General features: G+C 43.7%; 1 long non-coding RNA gene across 1 annotated transcript in view; it reads right to left on the bottom strand.

Moving 5' to 3' along the window:
- Positions 1-1,599: 1,599 nt before the first annotated feature.
- LOC148136025 (uncharacterized) overlaps positions 1,600-19,328 on the bottom strand; it is a 34,701-nt gene continuing 16,972 nt past the window's right edge. Inside the window, exons 3-4 of the long non-coding RNA XR_015754773.1 lie at positions 5,382-5,508; positions 1,600-1,733 (exon numbers count right to left, since the gene is read on the bottom strand). This is a non-coding gene — a long non-coding RNA (uncharacterized LOC148136025). The remainder of the gene's footprint in view (positions 1,734-5,381; positions 5,509-19,328) is intronic.

Genomic DNA, 19,328 nt, shown 5'->3' with positions numbered 1-19,328 from the left:
TGTCTTATTGTCACTGTACAGGGCCTTGGTGAGACTTCATCTCAAACATTGTGCGGTGTTGTGTGCCATCTGGGTCTCCATACTGAATGAAGGACAATCCTGACATTAAGGTAGCGCAGTGAATGATGGCCAGACTGATCTCTGGGATGACAGGCTTGTTGTGGGATCAGTTTGGGTGGACTAGGCTTGTATTCCATCAGATTTAGGAAAATGACTGGAGGACCCAGTGACATATACAAATCTCTGAGAGGATGAGACAGAGTGGAAACAGTGATGATAACTCCCCTGGCTGGGACATCTAAAACAACAGGCCACGGTATTAGGTACAGGCAGGTTACTCTGCTTTGAGATGAGAATAAATGTCTGCACTCAGAGACTGGTGAACCTGGGGAATTCTCTACCACAAAAGGCCATGGAAGCCAAGACTCTGAATGTAAGGATCTCTAGATACTAAAGGGATGGTGAGAGAGCAGGAGTATGGTGGGGAAATGAAGGATCAGCTACCTTTATATTGAATGGAGAGAAAAATCGATAGACTGAAGGTACCACCACTGCAGTTCCTATTTGATATTTTTTTCAGTTGTGAATCACATTAAGAGATATGTACATTGTCTGGGAAAAGTGCATAGAGGCGATGTTCGACAATATGAGTGACTCTTAACTGACTTCAAAATATCATGAAAAGGGAGAGATGAATCACCCATTCAATAGTTTTGGCTGAGGATGGTGCATATACTGCATCCTAGTCTTTTACACTGATGTACAGGGCTGTTCCGTTATTCAGGATGGGGATGTTTGTGCAGCCCTCTCCTCCAGTGTGTTGTTTAACTGTCGATCACTATTTCTTGAGATCACAAATAGTCTATCACTATTTATGACGGGATGGGACATGATCATTGGTCAATTGGTATTGGGATTATTTCACCTGGGTGGCACGGTGGCACAGTGGTTAGCACTGATGCTTCACAGCGCCAGAGACCCGGGTTCAATTCCCGACTCAGGCGACTGACTGTGTGGAGTTTGCACATTCTCCCCGTGTCTGCATGGGTTTCCTCCGGGTGCTCCGGTTTCCTCCCACAATCCAAAAATGTGCGGGTCAGGTGAATTGGCCATGCTAAATTTCCCGTAGTGTTAGGTTAAAGGGGTAAATGTAGGGGTATGGGTGGGTTGCGCTTCGGCGGGTCGGTGTGGACTTGTTGAGCCGAAGGGCCTGTTTCCACAGTAGGTAATCTAATCTAATCTAAACCTTCTCTATCAGATGTTAGTCCTGCTGCTTGGAATGCAAGCAGCCAAGTGCAGTAGCTTTAATGGGGTTGCCATCAGTTTTCAGTAGACATGGTTTTGACCCTGGCATATTCACCCACACTCTTCACTGAACCCTGGATTGATGGCAATGGTAGATGGAGGGATAATCCTGGGAGGAAAGTTACAGACTGTGGTTAAACCTGAATCTGGTGCTGTTGTGGTCGACAGCACCACATGAATGGCCAGTCTGAGCTGCAATATCTGTAATACATTCTGTTTCCTGTCCCCCAGTTCACACCGAGACCCTTTCACCCATCATCCCTGTACTCAGTGACCTACTCTGGTTTCTGATGGAGGAACAATTCAATTTTAATATCTTCATTCTCCTGAGGGTCCCTTCGTCGTGTCACACCTCCAATTTATCATATCACACAAAGTCCTTTAACATGTTCATCTGAATCTTTTCCCTTCCAATAACGTCCTTGGTCCTTGTGAAAAAGAACAAAGAACAAAGAAAATTTACAGTCCAGGAACAAGCCCGTCAGCCCTCCAAGCCTCAGCCAATCCAAATGTACTGTCTAAACCAGTTGCTCAATTCCGAAGCATCTGTATCCCTCTGCTCCCCACCTACTCATGCATCTGTCCAGACGCATCTTAAATGAATCTACCGTGCCTGTCTCTACCACCTCTGCTAGCAACGCGTTTCAGGCACCCACCACCCTCTGTGTGAGGTACTTGCCGCGTGTATCCCCTTTAAACATTTCACCTTTCACCTTCAAAGCGTGACCTCTTGTTATTGAATCCTTCACCCTGGGAAAAAGCTTGTCTCTGTCCACCCTGTCGATACCCTTCACGAATTTGTAAATCTCAATCAGTTCCCCCCTCAATCTCCTTTTTCCTAATGAAAACAAACCGAACCTACTCAACCTCTCTTCATAGCTCGCACCTTCCATACTGTGCAACATCCTTGTAAACCTTCTCTGCAACCTCTCGAAAGCGTCCACATCCTTTTGGTAATGTGGCGACTAGAACTGTACACAGTATTCTAAATGTGGCTGAACCAATGTCTTGTACAATTTTAACATGACTTGCCACCCCAATTCCTCCACCTCCGTCATATCTGCTCCCAGAAGGACCAGTTCCACCACCGACTCCCACAGCTACCTGGATTACACCTCTTCCCACCCTACCTCTTGCAAAAATGCCATCCCGTATTCCCAATTCCTCCGCCTCCGCCGTATCTGCTCACAGGAGGACCAGTTCCACTACAGAACACACCAGATGGCCTCCTTCTTTAGAGACAGCAATTTCCCTTCCCACATGGTTAAAGATGCCCTCCAATGCATCTCGTCCACATCCCGCACTTCTGCTCTCAGACCGCACCCCTTCAACCGTATCAAGGACAGAACGCACCTGTGCAGCAACCTTCAGGGTACAATGGACCTGAACTCCCCGATCTCTCTGCCCATCAACTTATCACAAGGCTCTTCCGTTCATTGTATAATTCGCTCTAGAATTAGACTTGCCTAAATGCATCACGTCACATTTGTCTGGATTGAGGTCCATCTGCCACTTTTCCACCCTACTCTCCAGTCAATCTATACCCTCCTGTATTCTTTGACAGTCCCTTATGCTTTCTGCTACTCCACCAATCTTCATGTCATCTGCAAACTTGCTGATCATACCAACAGTGCCCTCTTCCAGATCATTACAAACAACAGTGGCCCCAACACTGACCCCTGTGGAACACCACTGGTCACCTTTCTCCATTTCGAGAAACTCCCTTCAACTACTACTCTCTGTCTCCTGTTGCTCAACCAGTTCTTTATCCACCTAGCTAGAACACCCTGCACACCATGTGACTTCACTTTCTCCTTTAGTCTATAATGGGGAACCTTATCAACCACCTTACTAAAGTCCATGTATATGACATCAACAGCCCTTCCTTCATCTATCAACTTGGTCACATCCTCGAAGAACTCTATTAAGTTGGTAAGGCATGATCTCCCCTGCACAAAATCATCACTGATAAGATCATTCTTTTCTAAATATAAATAGATCCTAACCCTCAGATCTTCTCCAGCAACTTTCCCATCACTGACGTCAGGCTCACTGGTCTGTAGTTACCTGGAATATCCTTACTACCCTTCTTGTACAGGGGTACAACATGAGCAACCTTCCAGCCCTCCGGCACCTTACCTGTGTTTAAGAATGCTGACAGGGGATGAGAGGGGACGATGTGTTTGATGGTGCTGTCCTGCAGGAGGTGGTGGAAGTGGCAGGGATGATTGTGTGAATGTGGAAGTGAGTGCAGTGGAAAGTGAGGACAAGGGAATCTCCATCATTGTTCTGGAAAGGAGGCGAAGGGGTGAGGGTATAAGCACAGGAGGTGGGTCCGTCACAGATGAACGTCCTGTCCACCAGAGTTGGGGGGGGGGGGGGGGGGAGGATTTCTAATTTGAGGGAAATCGAAGCCATATCAGAGGTTTCCCACTGGAATGTGGCATCATCAAACAGAAATATCAGAGACACAGGGAACCTGGGAGAATGGAGTCACTCTTGGCTGATCATGTGTTCGGCCACATGGAGAAGATCTTCTTGAAAGATTGAAAAGAATCAAACATTTTAATTGCAGATTTTTGTCTTACATCTAACCTAAAGCGGGATGTAAAATATAGGGTCAGACACTTAAATAGATATTTCATAACGCTCAGCAATGATTGTTTCTGTTCAAAAAGTGGCCTAACCCTTGGCCTGAGGATGGCTAGTCCTTTTGGTTGTGGTATGTCCTCATTCCGTGGTCTTTCTCTTAGGCATCTGTTGATGAAGTTGCGCGGGTATCCGTTTTTGGCGAACACATTGTATTCTTTTTGCAGTTCTGGTGTACTGCAGTGTGTTGTGGCCCTTTTGAATAGTGTCCTGATGCAGCTTCGTTTGTGTGTGTTGGGGTGGTTACTTTCATAGTTTAGGACTTGGTCTGTGTGTGTGGCTTTCCTGTGTACCCTTATAGTGAATCTCGGAACTGACAGCCAGACTACTGCGACGCCTAGGACTCATAACGGCACACAAACCAACAGCCACGCTCAGACAACAACTCACCAAAACGAAGGACCCGATACCCAACATGAGCAAGATGAATGTAGTGTACAAAATACCATGCAAGGACTGCACTAAACACTATATAGGACAAACAGGAAGACAGCTAACAATCCGCATACATGAACATCAACTAGCCACGAAACGACACGACCAGCTATCCTTAGTAGCCACACACGCAGACAACAAGCAATATGAATTCGACTGGGACAACACTACTATCATAGGGCAAACCAGACAGAGAACAGTCAGGGAATTCCTAGAGGCATGGCATTCATCCACAAACTCCATCAACAAACACATCGACCTGGACCCAATATACCAACCACTACAGTGGACAGCTGAAACTGACAACCGGAAGCGGCAGGGACAGACCACTATAAACACCGGAGGAAACATCAAAGAAGCGCTTCGCAGGAGGCTCCTAAGCACTGATGATGCCGCCTAGCCAGGGGACGAAACGTTTGCAACAAAAACTTCCAGCTCGGTGAACAGAACCACAGCAATGGAAAAGACATTTGGGGAGATACATGGAGAGGAGAAGGTTTGAAGAGATAAGGGCCAAACACAGGCATATGTGACACGTTTAGTATAAGAATTATGGTCAGCATTGATGAGTTGGAGTGAAGGTTCTGTTTCCGTGCTACATGACTCTGTATCCAGTTAAAGAGGAGGAGAGTACTGAGATAAGGCATGTTGTAGTAACTGAAGCAAGCTACAGCGATAGGGATGGTAGGCTGGAATGCAGTACGTTTCAAATTAATGAAGTGACTATAAGGAAGGGAGGAGGTTACAAAGATAGCAACTGTTATAGGATTTAAAAAATTATTGAAGACATTGGTCACCAAGATATGACAAAGATTCAGTGTTGCAGTGTAGTTAGTCTTAGTACAACAGACCTTACATTATGGGCAGTGATTGAGCCTGGGGTATGTCTGTATTGTGCTCCCCCTCCAGCACTGTATCTATGTCATGTCCTGTTAGCTGATGTTTGGAGCCCTCTCATTGCTCTCTGCCCTGTGCACTGTGAGTAATCTTACCTCACTCCAGGATTTATTGAAGGCTCCAGATCCCCCTGCTCTTTGTCTCTCTGGCTGACCAACCATCTTCAATGTGATGATTGACGAGACACCCAGCAGTTGGGAAGTCTATTGAGTCAGGACCTTCCTGAGTATGTGTAGGAGACAGACAGATAGACAGAATGGGAAATTAGACTAATGCTGTGAGGGTTACACATGGAAAATGGCACTGTATCACACAGAGATCTGGAAAATCTCAGTTTCCATCCCTGGCCTGTGCTGCTGCGTCTCTCTGGAGTGGAGAATTCTGTTGGCTCAGTATCTGGAGATCCTGAGCGAGAGACACTGACAGAGGCAGCAATTAGACCCACACAGTGAGGGATACCACATGGAGAGAGACTGAGTGATATCACCAGAGTGCAGCAAGTTATCAAGATCAAACAACTGTGTTGGAAGAACGGGTTTAGCTTCATGATGCACTGGTGTCAGTGTTCAGGGATGGGCAACCATCGAGCAGGTGAAGTGATGGCCGAGTGGTATAACTGCTGGAGCATGAATCCAAAACCACAGCTAATGTACAGGGGAGAAAGGATAATTCACACACAGCATTGACCGTCACAGGCCACAGGTTTATTCACACACAATATTGAACATCCTCAGGGCACAGGATTATTCAGTATTGACCATCATCAGACCACAAGATTATTCACACACTGTATTAACCAGCCTCCGGCCACAAGATTATTCACAACAGTATTGACCATGCATAAGCCACAGATTATTCCCACACAGTATTGACCATTCACAGGGCACAGGATTATTCACACACAGCATTGACAAGCACATGGCCACAGGATTAATGAACACTCTGTCTTCAACATTTGCAAGTCACAGGATTATTCCCACGTTGTATTGACAATTCTTAGACCACATCATTATTCACACATAGTATTGACCAGCCTCCGGCCAAAGGATTAATGAACACACTGTCTTGACCATTTACAGGTCACAGGATTATTCCCACACAGTATTGACCATCCTCAAGCCACGGGATTGTTCACACACACAGTATTGACCATCCTCAGGCCATGGATTTTTCACACACAATATTGACAATCCTCAGGCCACAAGATTATTCACACACTGTATTGAACATCCTCAGGCCACTGGATTATTTACACATAGTATTGACAGTATACAGACTGCAGGATTACTCACACACAGTATTCACAATTCACAGGCCACAGGATTACTCAGACACTGTATTCACAATTCTCAGGCCACAGGATAATTCGCACACAGTATTGAACATTCTCAGGCCACAGGATTATTCACACACTGTATTCACAATCCTCAGACCTCAGGATTATTCGCACACTGCATTGAACATCCTCAGGCCACAGGATTATTCACACACATTACTGACCATCCTCAGGACACACTAGTATTCACACACAATATTCAATATTCCCAGCCCACAGCATTATTCACACACAGTATTGATTGGAACACAGCCACAGGATTAATGAACACACTGTCTTAACCATTTACATGGTCACAGAATTACTTCCACACAATATTAACTATCTTCAAGAAACAGGATTGTTCACACACAGTATTGAACATCCTGAGACCACAGGAGTATTCACACACTGTATTGACCATTCTCAGGCCACAGGATTATTCCCACACAGTATTGACCATTCTCAGGCCGCAGGATTATTCCTACACAGTATTGACCATCCACAGGCCACAGGATTATTAACACACAGTATTGACCATCCACAGGCCACAGGATTACTATCACACAGCATTAACCATCCACAGCCCACATTATTATTCACTCACAGTATTGACCATCCTTCGGCAAAGGGTTATACACACACTGACGATTCACAGACCATAGCATTATTCACACACAGTTTTGACTGCCCTCAGGCCCCATTATTATTCACCATCCTCCGTCCACAGGATTACTCTCACACAGTATTGATCATCCTCAGGTCAAGGGTTATTCATACACAGTATTGACCATCCTAAGACCATAAGATCATTCACACACTGTATTGACCAACCGGAGACCACAGGTTTAATGAACACATTCTCTTTACCAATTAACAGGTCACAGGAATATTCCCACTCAGTACTGACAATCCACAGGGCACAGGATTATTCACACACAGTATTGAACATCCTCAAGTTCAGGATTACTCTGACACACTATTGACCATTCACAGTCCACAGGATTGTTCACACATAGTATTGTTCATACGCAGTCCAAGGATTAGTCAAACACAGTATTGATGATTCACAGGCCACAGGTTTATTCACACACTGTATTGACTAAACACAAGCCACAGGAGTATTCACACACAATGTTCAATATTCTCATATAGGATTATTCAGATACAGTATTGATCAGCATACGGTCACAGGATTAATGCACACACTGTCTTGTTCATTTACACGTCACAGGATTATTCCCACACAATATTGATGATTCAAACAGCCACAGCAATACTCACACACAGTATTGACCATTCACAGGGCACAGGTTTATTCACACACAGCATTGACTAGCACATGGCCACAGGATTAATGAATACTCTGTCTTCAACATTTACAGGTCACAGGATTATTCCCACATAGTATTGACCCTCCTGAAGTCACAGGATTATGTACACACAGTATTGACCATCCTCAGGCCATGAATTATCCACACAACGTCTTGACAATCCTCAAGCCACAGGATGTTTCCTACACAGTATTGATCATCCTTAGGCAACAGGATTATTCTCACACTATATTGACCATTCTCAGGCCACAGGATTATTAATAAATGGTATTGAACAACCTCAGGCAACACGATTGTTCACACACTGTATTGACCATCCTCAGGCCAAGGGTTATTCACGCACAGTATTGACCATCCTCAGGACACAGTATTATTTGCAAACAATATTGACCATGCACAGGCCACAGATTTTTAACACATAGTATTGACCATCCACAGCCCACATGATTATTATCACACAGCATTGACCATCCACAGGCCACATCATTATTCACACACAGTATTGCCCATCCTGAGGCAAAAGGCTATTCGCACATAGTATTGACCATCCTTAGGCCAAGGGTTATTCACACACAGTATTGACTGCCCTCAGTCCACAGGATTATTTACACACTGTATTGAGCATTCACAGTGCACAGCATTATTCACACACAGTATTGACCCTCGTCAGGCCACAGGATTACTCACACACAGTATTGACCATTCACGTCCACAGCATTTTTCACACACAGTATTGACCAACCGCAGGCCACAGGCTTATTTTCACACACAGTATTGATCAACTTCAGGCCACAGGATTATTCACACACAGTATTGACCATTCTCAGTCCACAGGATTATTTTCACACAGGATTGACAATCCTCGGGTAGCAAAATTATTCACACACATTATTGACCAGCCTCAGGCCACAGGATTAATTACACACTGTGTTGACATTACAGAGGCCACAGGGGTATTCACACACAATATTCAACATTCTCAGCCCACAGGATTATTCACACACAGTATTGACCAACATACGGCCACAGGATTAATAAACACATTGCCTTGACCATTCAGTACAAACAGTACTGAACATGCACAGGCCACAGTTTTATTGACAAATAGTATTGAACATGCACAGGCCATAGATTATTAATACACAGTATTGACCAGTCACATTCCACAGGATTTTCAGCACACAGTATGGAGCGTCCTCAGGCAACATCAGTTTTAACACACTGTATTGACCATCCTCAGGCCACAGGATTATTCACTCACTGAATTGAACATCCTCAGGCAGCAGGACATTTAACACACACAGTATTGACTGTCCTTCGGCCCAACGGTTATTCCCATACTTATTGACCATGCTCAGTCCACAGGATTATTCACACACAGTATTGACCACCATACGGCCACAGCATTAATGAACACACTGTCTTGATCATTTACACGTCACAGGATTATTTCCATGCAGGATTGACGCGTCTCGGGCCACAGCAATATTCACACACAGTATTGACCATTCAAAGAGCACAGGATTATTCCCACACGTATTGACCAGCATACGGCCACAGGATTAATGAACACTCTGTTTTCAACATTTGCAGGTCACAGGATTGTTCCCACATGGTATTGACAATCCTCATGCAACAGGATTATTCACACTCAGTATTGACCAGCCTACGGCCACAGAATTAATGAACACACTGTCTCGACCATTTACAGGTCACAGGATTATTCCCACACAGTATTGACCATCCTCAAGGAACAGGATTATTTACACATAGTATTGACTATCCTCAGGCCATGGATTATTCACACACAGTATTGACAATCCTCAAACCACAGGATTATTCCTACACAGTATTGACCATCCTCAGGCCATAGGATTATTCACACACAATATTGATGATTCATAGGCCACAGCATTATTCACACAGTGTATTGACCATTCACAGTCCAAAGAATTATTCACACACAGTATTGACCATCCTTAGGCCAAGGGTTATTCACACACACTATTTACGATTCACAGGCCATAGGATTATTCACACACTTTATTGAGCATTCACAGTGCACAGGATTATTCACACACTGTATTCACAATTCTCAGGCCACAGGTTAATTCACACATGGTATTGACCATTCTCCGTCCACAGGATTACTCACACAAAGTATTGACCTTTCACAGTGCACAGCATTTTTCACACATACTATTGACCATTCTTCGGCCAGAGGACTATTCACACACCGTATTGACCAACCTCAGGCCACAGGATGATTCCCACAGAGTCTTGACCATTCACAGGCCACAGGATTATACACACAGTATTGACCGTCCTCAGTCAACAGGATTTTCCCCAAACAGAATATGACCACACTCAGGCCACAGGATTATTCACACAAGGTATTGAACATCCTCAGGCCACAGGATTATTCCCACACAGCATTGATCATTCTCAGGCCACAGGATTATTCACATACATGAATGACCATTCTCAGGCCACAGGATTATTCCCACACAGCATTGATCATTCTCAGGCCACAGGATTATTCACACACTGTATTGACCATTCTCAGGCCACAGGATTATTCACTCACTGTATTGAACACCCTCGGGCAGCAGCATATGTAATTCACACAGTATTGACTATCCTTCGGCCAAATCATTAATGAACACACTGTCTTGATCATTTACACGTCACAGGATTATTTCCACGCAGTATTGACGATTCTCAGGCCACAGCAATATTCACACACAGTATTGACCATTCTCAGTCCACAGGAGTATTCACACACAGCATTGACTAGCACATGGCCACAGGATTAATGAACACTCTTTCTTCAACATTTGCAAGTCACAGGATTATTCCCACATTGTATTGACAATTCTCAGACCAAATCATTATTCACACATAGTATTGACCAGCCTCCGGCCAAAGGATTAATGAACACACTGTCTTGACCATTTACAGGTCACAGGATTATTCCCACACAGTATTGACCATCCTCAAGCCAAGGGATTGTTCACACACACAGTATTGACTATCCTCAGGCCATGGATTTTTCACACACAATATTGACAATCCTCAGGCCACAGGATTATTCACACACTGTATTGAACATCCTCAGGCCACTGGATTATTTACACATAGTATTGACAGTATACAGACCGCAGGATTACTCACACACAGTATTCACAATTCACAGGCCACAGGATTACTCAGACACTGAATTCACAATCCTCAGACCTCAGGATAATTCGCACACAGTATTGAACATCCTCAGGCCACTGGATTATTCACACACAGTACTGACCATCCTCAGGACACACTAGTATTCACACACAATATTCAATATTCCCAGCTCACAGCATTATTCACACACAGTATTGATTGGAACACGGCCACAGGATTAATGAACACAGATTTACATGGTCACAGAATTACTTCCACACAATATCAACTATCTTCAAGCCACAGGATTGTTCACACACAGTATTGACAATCCTCAGGCAACAGGATTATTCACACACTGCATTGACCATCCTCAGGCCACAGGAGTATCCACACACAGTATTGAATATCCTCAAGGTACAGGATTATTCCTACACAGTATTGACTATTTTCAGGGCACAGTCTTATTACCACACAGCATTGACCATCATCAGGCCACCGGATAAGTCACACACATTATTGAACATCCTCAAGCAACAGGATTATCCACACACAATATTGACCATCCTCGGGTCACAGGATTTCTCACACACTGTATTGACCAGCCTATGGCCACAGGATTTTTGAACACACTGTCTTGAACATTTACAGGTCACAGGATTACTCACACACAGTATTGACTACCCTCAGGACACAGGATTATTCACACACAGTATTGACCATTCACAGGATGCAGTTTTATTAACAAACAGTATTGACTATGCACCGGCCACAGATTATTAACACACAGTAGTGACCAATGGCCACAGACTTATTCCCGCACAGAATTGACTATCCTCAGGCCATGGGATTATTCCCACACAGTATTGACTACACTCAGGCCACATGTTTATTCACGCAGAGTATTGAGCGGTCACAGTACACAGAATTATTCACACACAGTATTGACCATCCCTAGGGAAAGGTTTATTCACACACAGTGTTGACGATTCACAGGCTACAGGATTATTCACACACAGTATTGACCATCATCATTCCGGACGATTATTCACACACAGTATTGACTATCCTCAGGCTACAGGATTATTCCCACACAGTATTGACTACACTCAGGCCACATGTTTATTCACGCAGAATATTGAGCGGTCACAGTACACAGAATTATTCACACACAGTATTGACCATCCCTAGGCAAAGGTTTATTCACACACAGTGTTGACGATTCACAGGCTACAGGGTTTTTCACACAGATCATTGACCATCATCAATCCGGACTATTATTCACACACAGTATTGACTATCCTCAGGCTACAGAATTATTCACACACAGTATTGACCATTGACAGTCCAAAGGATTAATTGCACATCATGTTGACCATCCTCAGTCCACAGGATTACTCACATACAGTACTGACCATCCGAAGACCACAGGATTATTCACTCACAGTATTGACCATTCACAGCCCACAGGATTATTCACACAAGCATTGACCATTCACAGATAACAGGATTATTCTCACGCAGGATTGAACAACCTCAGGCAACAGGATTAATCACATCGTATTGATCATCCATAGGCTACAGGATTACCCACACACAGTTTTGATCATCCTCAGGCCAAGGGTTATTCACACACAGTACTAATGATTCACATGCCAGAGGATTAGTCACACACTGTTTTGACCACTTACAGGTCACAGCATTATTCACAAACAGTACTCACTATCCTTAGGCCACAGGATATTTCACACACTATATTGATCGTCAGGCCACAGGACTATTCACACACAGTATTGAGCATTCACAGTGCACAGGATTATTCAACACTTTGTATAGTCCATCCACAGGCCACACTATTATTAACAAACAGTATTGACGGTTCACAGGCCACAGGATTATTCGCACACAGTTTTGACCACCCTCAGGCCAAGGGTTATTTGCACACAGTATTGACGGTTCACAGGCCAGAGGATTATTCACACATGGTATTGACCATTCACTGTCTAAGGATAATTCACACACAGCATTGACTGTCACAGGCCACAGGTTTATTCACACACAATATTGAATATCCTCAGGGCACAGGATTATTCACGGTATTGACCATCATCAGACCACAAGATTATTCACACACTGTATTAACCAGCCTCCGGCCACAAGATTATTCACAACATTATTGACCATCCACAGGCCACAGATTATTAACACACAGTATTGACCATTCACAGACCACAGCCTTATTCACACACATTATTGACTATCCTTAGGCCACTGGATTATTCCCAGACTTTAATGACTACTCTCAGGCCACAGGTTTATTTACACAGAGTATTGAGCAGTCACAGTGCACAGGATTATTCACACACAGTATTGACCATCCTCAGGCCAAGAGTTATTCTCACACAGTATTGATGATTCACAGGCCAGAGGATTATTCACACATGGTATTGACCATTCACTGTCCAAGGATAATTCACACACAGTATTGACATTCACAGGCCACAGGATTATTCGCACACAGTATTGTACATCCTCAGGCCTCAGAATTATTCACACACTGTATTGACCAGTCTACGGCCAAAGGATTTTTGAATCCACTGCCTTGTCACTTTAAAGGCACAGGATTATTCACACACTGTATTGACCATCCTCAGGCCACAGGATTATTCACACACATTATTGACCATCCACAGGCCAAGGGTTATGCACACAGGGTATTGACCATTCTCAAGCCAGAGGATTACTTTCACATGTTATTGACCACCATCAGCCCACAGTATTGACATTCACAGGCCACAGGATTATTCACACACAGTATTCTACATCCTCAGGTCTCAGAATTATTCACACATCGTGTTGACCATTCACAGTACAAAGGAATAATTACACATCATGTTGACCATCCTCAGTCCACAGGATTACTCTCACACAGTATTGACCATCCGTAGACCACAGGATTATTCACTCACAGTATTGACAATTCACAGGTAACAAGATTATTCTCACACAGGATTGAACAACCTCAGGCAACAGGATTAATCACACATAGATTTGATCATCCTCAAGCCACAGGATTATTCACACGTGGAACTGACCATTCACTGTCCAAAGGATTATTCACACACAGTATTGACCATCTCAAGTCACCGGATTAGTGGCACACATTATTGAACATCCTCAGGCAACAGGATTATTCACACGCAATATTGACCATCCTCACGCAAAGAATTATTCACACACAGTATAGACCACCCTAATGCCACAGGATTATTCACACGTGGAACTGACCATTCACTGTCCAAAGGATTATTCACACACAGTATTGACCATCTCAAGTCACCGGATTAGTGGCACACATTATTGAACATCCTCAGGCAACAGGATTATTCACACGCAATATTGACCATCCTCACGCAAAGAATTATTCACACACAGTATAGACCACCCTAATGCCACAGGATTATTCACACACAGTGTTGACAGCCCGCAGGCCACAGGATTATTTTCACACATTATTGACCAGCCTCCAGCCACAAGATTATTCACTCACAGTATTGACCAACCTCAGGCCACAGGAGTAGTTCACAGAGCATTCATCAACTCAGGCAACAGGATTAGTCACACGCAGTATTGACCATCCTCAGGCAACAGGATTATTTAAACACGGTATTGACAATCCACAGTCCACAGAATTATTCCCACAAGTATTCTCCATCCTTAGACTGCAGCATTATTCGCCCTCAGTATTCTATAGGTTTAGTGACACACTTTATTGACCATCCTCAGGCAACGGGATTATTCTCACACAGTACTGACCATCCTGACGCAACACAATTATTCACACACGGTATTGACCATCCTCAAGCCACAAGATTATTTTCACATGGTATTGACAATCATCGGGCTACAGGATTAATCACACATGGTATTGACCAATCACTGTCCAAAGGATTATTCTCACACTGTATTGAATATCCTCAAGCCACCGGATTAGTGGCACACATTACTGAACATCCTCAGGCAACAGGGGTAGTTCACAGAGTATTAATCAACTCAGGCAACAGGATTATTGACATGCAGTATTGACCATCCTCAGGCCACAGGATTATTCACACGCAGTATTGACCATCCTCAGGCCACAGCATTATTCACACACACAGTATTGAACAACCTCAGGCAACAGGATTAATCACACATGTAACTGACCATTCACTGTCCAAAGGATTATTTACACACTGTATTGACCATCCTCAGGCCACTGGATTAATCACACATGGAACTGACCATTCACTGTCCAAAGGATTATTCACACACTGTATTGAATATCCTCAAGCCACCGGATTAGTGGCACACATTACTGAACATCCTCAGGCAACAGGATTATTCACACGCAATATTGACCATCCCCACGCAAAGAATTATTCACATATAGTATAGACCACCCTACTGCCACAGGATTATTCACACACAGTATTGACATTCCGCAGGCCACAGGATTATTTTCACATATTATTGACCAGCCTCCAGCCACAAGGTTATTCACTCAAAGTATTGACCAACCTCAGGCCACAGGAATATTCATAAACCTCACGCCACAGGAGTATTCATAAACAGTATTGAGCAGTCATAGTTCCCAGGATTATTTAAACACAGTATTGACAATCCACAGTCCACAGGATTATTCACACAAGTATTCTCCATCCTCAGGCCTCAGGATTATTCACACACTGTATTGACCAGCCTACTTCCACAGGATTTTTGAACATACTGCCTTATCAGTTTATAGGTCACAGGATTATTCACACAAAGTATTGACCATCCTCAGGCCAAGGGTAATTCACACAGTATTGACCAGCCAACAGACCCAGGAGTAATGAACACACTGTTATGACCATCCTCATGCCACAGGATTATTCACACACCATATTGACACTTCACAGGCCGGAGGATTATTTACACACAGTATTGACGATTCACAGGCCACAGGATTAGTGACACACATTATTGACCATCCTCAGGTACCAGGATTATTCACACACGGTATTGACCATTATCAGGACACAGGAGTATTCGTATACAGAATTGACTTAACTCAAACCACAGGATTTTTCACACACAGTATTGACGATCCTCAAGGCACAGGATTATTTTCACAAGGTATTGACCATCATCAGGCCACAGGATTACTCACACACTGTACTGACCATCCTAATGCAACATAATTATTCACATAAAGTATTGGCCATCATCAGGCCACAGGATTATTCACACACAGCATTGACCATTCTCAGGCCACAAGATTATTCCCACACAGTATTGAGCATTCATAGTTCCCAGGATTATTTACACACATTATTGACCATCCTCAGTACACAGGGATACTCAAAAAAAAATTAAACATTCTCAGGTCACAGGAATATTCAAACACAGTATTGACCACCATTAAGCCACAGGATTAATGAACACACTTTCTTGACTCTTTACAGGTCTCAGTTTCATTCATACACAGTTTTGACCATTCTCAGGCCACAGGATTGTTCACACACAGTGTATTGATCACCCTCAGGCTGCAGGATTATTCACAGACAGTACTCACTACCCTCAGGTCACAGGATTGTTCACACACAGTAATGACCATCCAAGGGTTATTCACACACAGTATTCAGCATTCACTGTGCACAGGATTATTCACACACAGTTTTGACCTTCCTCAGACCAAAGGATTATTCCCATACAGAAGTGACCATCCTCAGGCCATGGGATAATTCCCACAGAGTGCTGGCCATCCTCAGGCCACAGGATTGTTCACAAATAATATTGACCAGCCTCGTGCCGCAAGATTATTCGCACACAGTATTCACCATTCACAGTCCACAGCATTATTCACACACAGCATAGACTGTTAACAGACCACAGCATTATTCACACAGAGCATTGAATAACCCTAGTGAACAGGATTAATCGCACATAGTTTTGACCATACTCAGGCCACAGGATTGCTCACACACAGTATTGACCATCCTCAGGCCAAGGGTTATTCACACACAGTATTGACCATTCACGGGTCAGAGGATTATTCACACGTGTTATTGACCATTGACTGTCCAAGGATAATTCACACACAGCATTGACCGTCACAGGCCACAGGTTTATTCACACACAATATTGAACATCCTCAGGGCACAGGATTATTCAGTATTGACCATCATCAGACCACAAGATTATTCACACACTGTATTAACCAGCCTCCGGCCACAAGATTATTCACAACAGTATTGACCATGCACAAGCCACAGATTATTCCCACACAGTACTGACCATTCACAGGGCACAGGTTTATTCACACACAGCATTGACTAGCACATGGGCACAGGGTTAATGAACACTCTGTCTTCAACATTTGCAAGTCACAGGATTATTCCCACATTGTATTGACAATTCTCAGACCACATCATTATTCACACAAAGTATTGACTAGCCTCCGGCCACAGGATTAATGAACACACTGTCTTGACCATTTACACATCACAGGATTATTCCCACACAGTATTGACCATCCTCAAGCCACGGGATTGTTCACACACACAGTATTGACCATCCCAAGGCATGGATTTTTCACACACAATATTGACAATCCTCAGGCCACAGGATTATTCACACACTGTATTGAACATCCTCAGGCCACTGGATTATTTACACATAGTATTGACAGGAGACAGACCGCAGGATTACTCACACACAGTATTCACAATTCACAGGCCACAGGATTACTCAGACACTGTATTCACAATCCTCAGGCCACAGAATGATTTGCACACAGTATTGAACATTCTCAGGCCACAGGATTACTCAGACACTGTATTCACAATCCTCAGACCTCAGGATTATTCGCACACTGCATTGAACATCCTCAGGCCACTGGATTATTCACCCACAGTACTGACCATCCTCAGGACACACTAGTATTCACACACAATATTCAATATTCCCAGCCCACAGCATTATTCACACACAGTATTGATTGGAACACGGCCACAGGATTAATGAACACACTGTCTTAACCATTTACATGGTCACAGAATTACTTCCACACAATATTAACTATCTTCAAGCCACAGGATTGTTCACACACAGTATTGAACATCCTGAGACCACAGGAGTATTCACACACTGTATTGACCATTCTCAGGTCACAGGATTATTCACACACAGTATTGACCAGCATACGGACACAGGATTAATGAACACACTGTCTTGACCATTTACAGGTTACAGAAATATTCGCACCCAGTATTGACCATCCTCAAGCCACAGGATTGTTCACACTCAGTATTGACCGTCCTCAGACCACAGAATTATTCTCACACAGTATTGCCCATTCTCAGGCCACAGGAGTAATCACACACTCTATTGACTATCCTCAGGGCACATGATTATTTTCACACTGTATTGGCCATCATCAGGCTACAGGAATTTTCACTCACAGTAGTGACAATTCTCAAATTACAGGATTGTTCACACACAGTATTGGCGATTCACAGGCCAGAGCATTATGCATACATGGTATTGATCATTCACTGTCCAAAGGATTATTCCCACACAGTACTGACCATCCTCAGGCCAAAGGATTATTCACACACAGTATTGACGAGTCACAGGCCACAGGATTATTCCCATACATTATTGACTATTCTAAAGCCACAGGATTATTCACACACAGTATGGCTGTCCTCAGGCAACGTAATTTTTCACACAATGTATGGAGCATTCTCAGGCCACAGGATTATTCCCTCACTGTATTGAATATCCTCGGACAGCAGAATATTTAACACACACAGTATTGACTATCCTTTGGCCTAACGGTTATTCCCACACAGTATTGACCATTCTCAGTCCACATGATTATTCATACACAGTATTGACCACCATACGGCCACAGTATTAATGATCGCACTGTCTTAATCATTTACACATCACATGATTATTTCCACGCAGTATTAACGATTCTCAGGCCACAGCAATGTTCACACACAGTATTGACCATTCACAGGGCACAGGATTATTCACACACAGTATTGACTAGCACACGGCCACAGGATTAATGAACACTCAGTCTTCAACTTTTGCAGGTCACAGGATTGTTCCAACATAGAATCCACAATCCTCAGGCTACATGATTATTCACACACAGTATTGACCAGCCTACGGCCACAGGATTAATGAACACACTG

This window comes from Chiloscyllium plagiosum, unplaced genomic scaffold (genome assembly GCF_037043375.1).
Source record: "Chiloscyllium plagiosum isolate Xiang-an unplaced genomic scaffold, Cpla_swu_hap1 HiC_scaffold_47, whole genome shotgun sequence".
NCBI lineage: Eukaryota > Metazoa > Chordata > Chondrichthyes > Orectolobiformes > Hemiscylliidae > Chiloscyllium > Chiloscyllium plagiosum.
The sequence above is the reverse complement of the archived record's forward strand: the minus strand, read 5'-3'. Positions and strand labels throughout refer to the sequence as shown.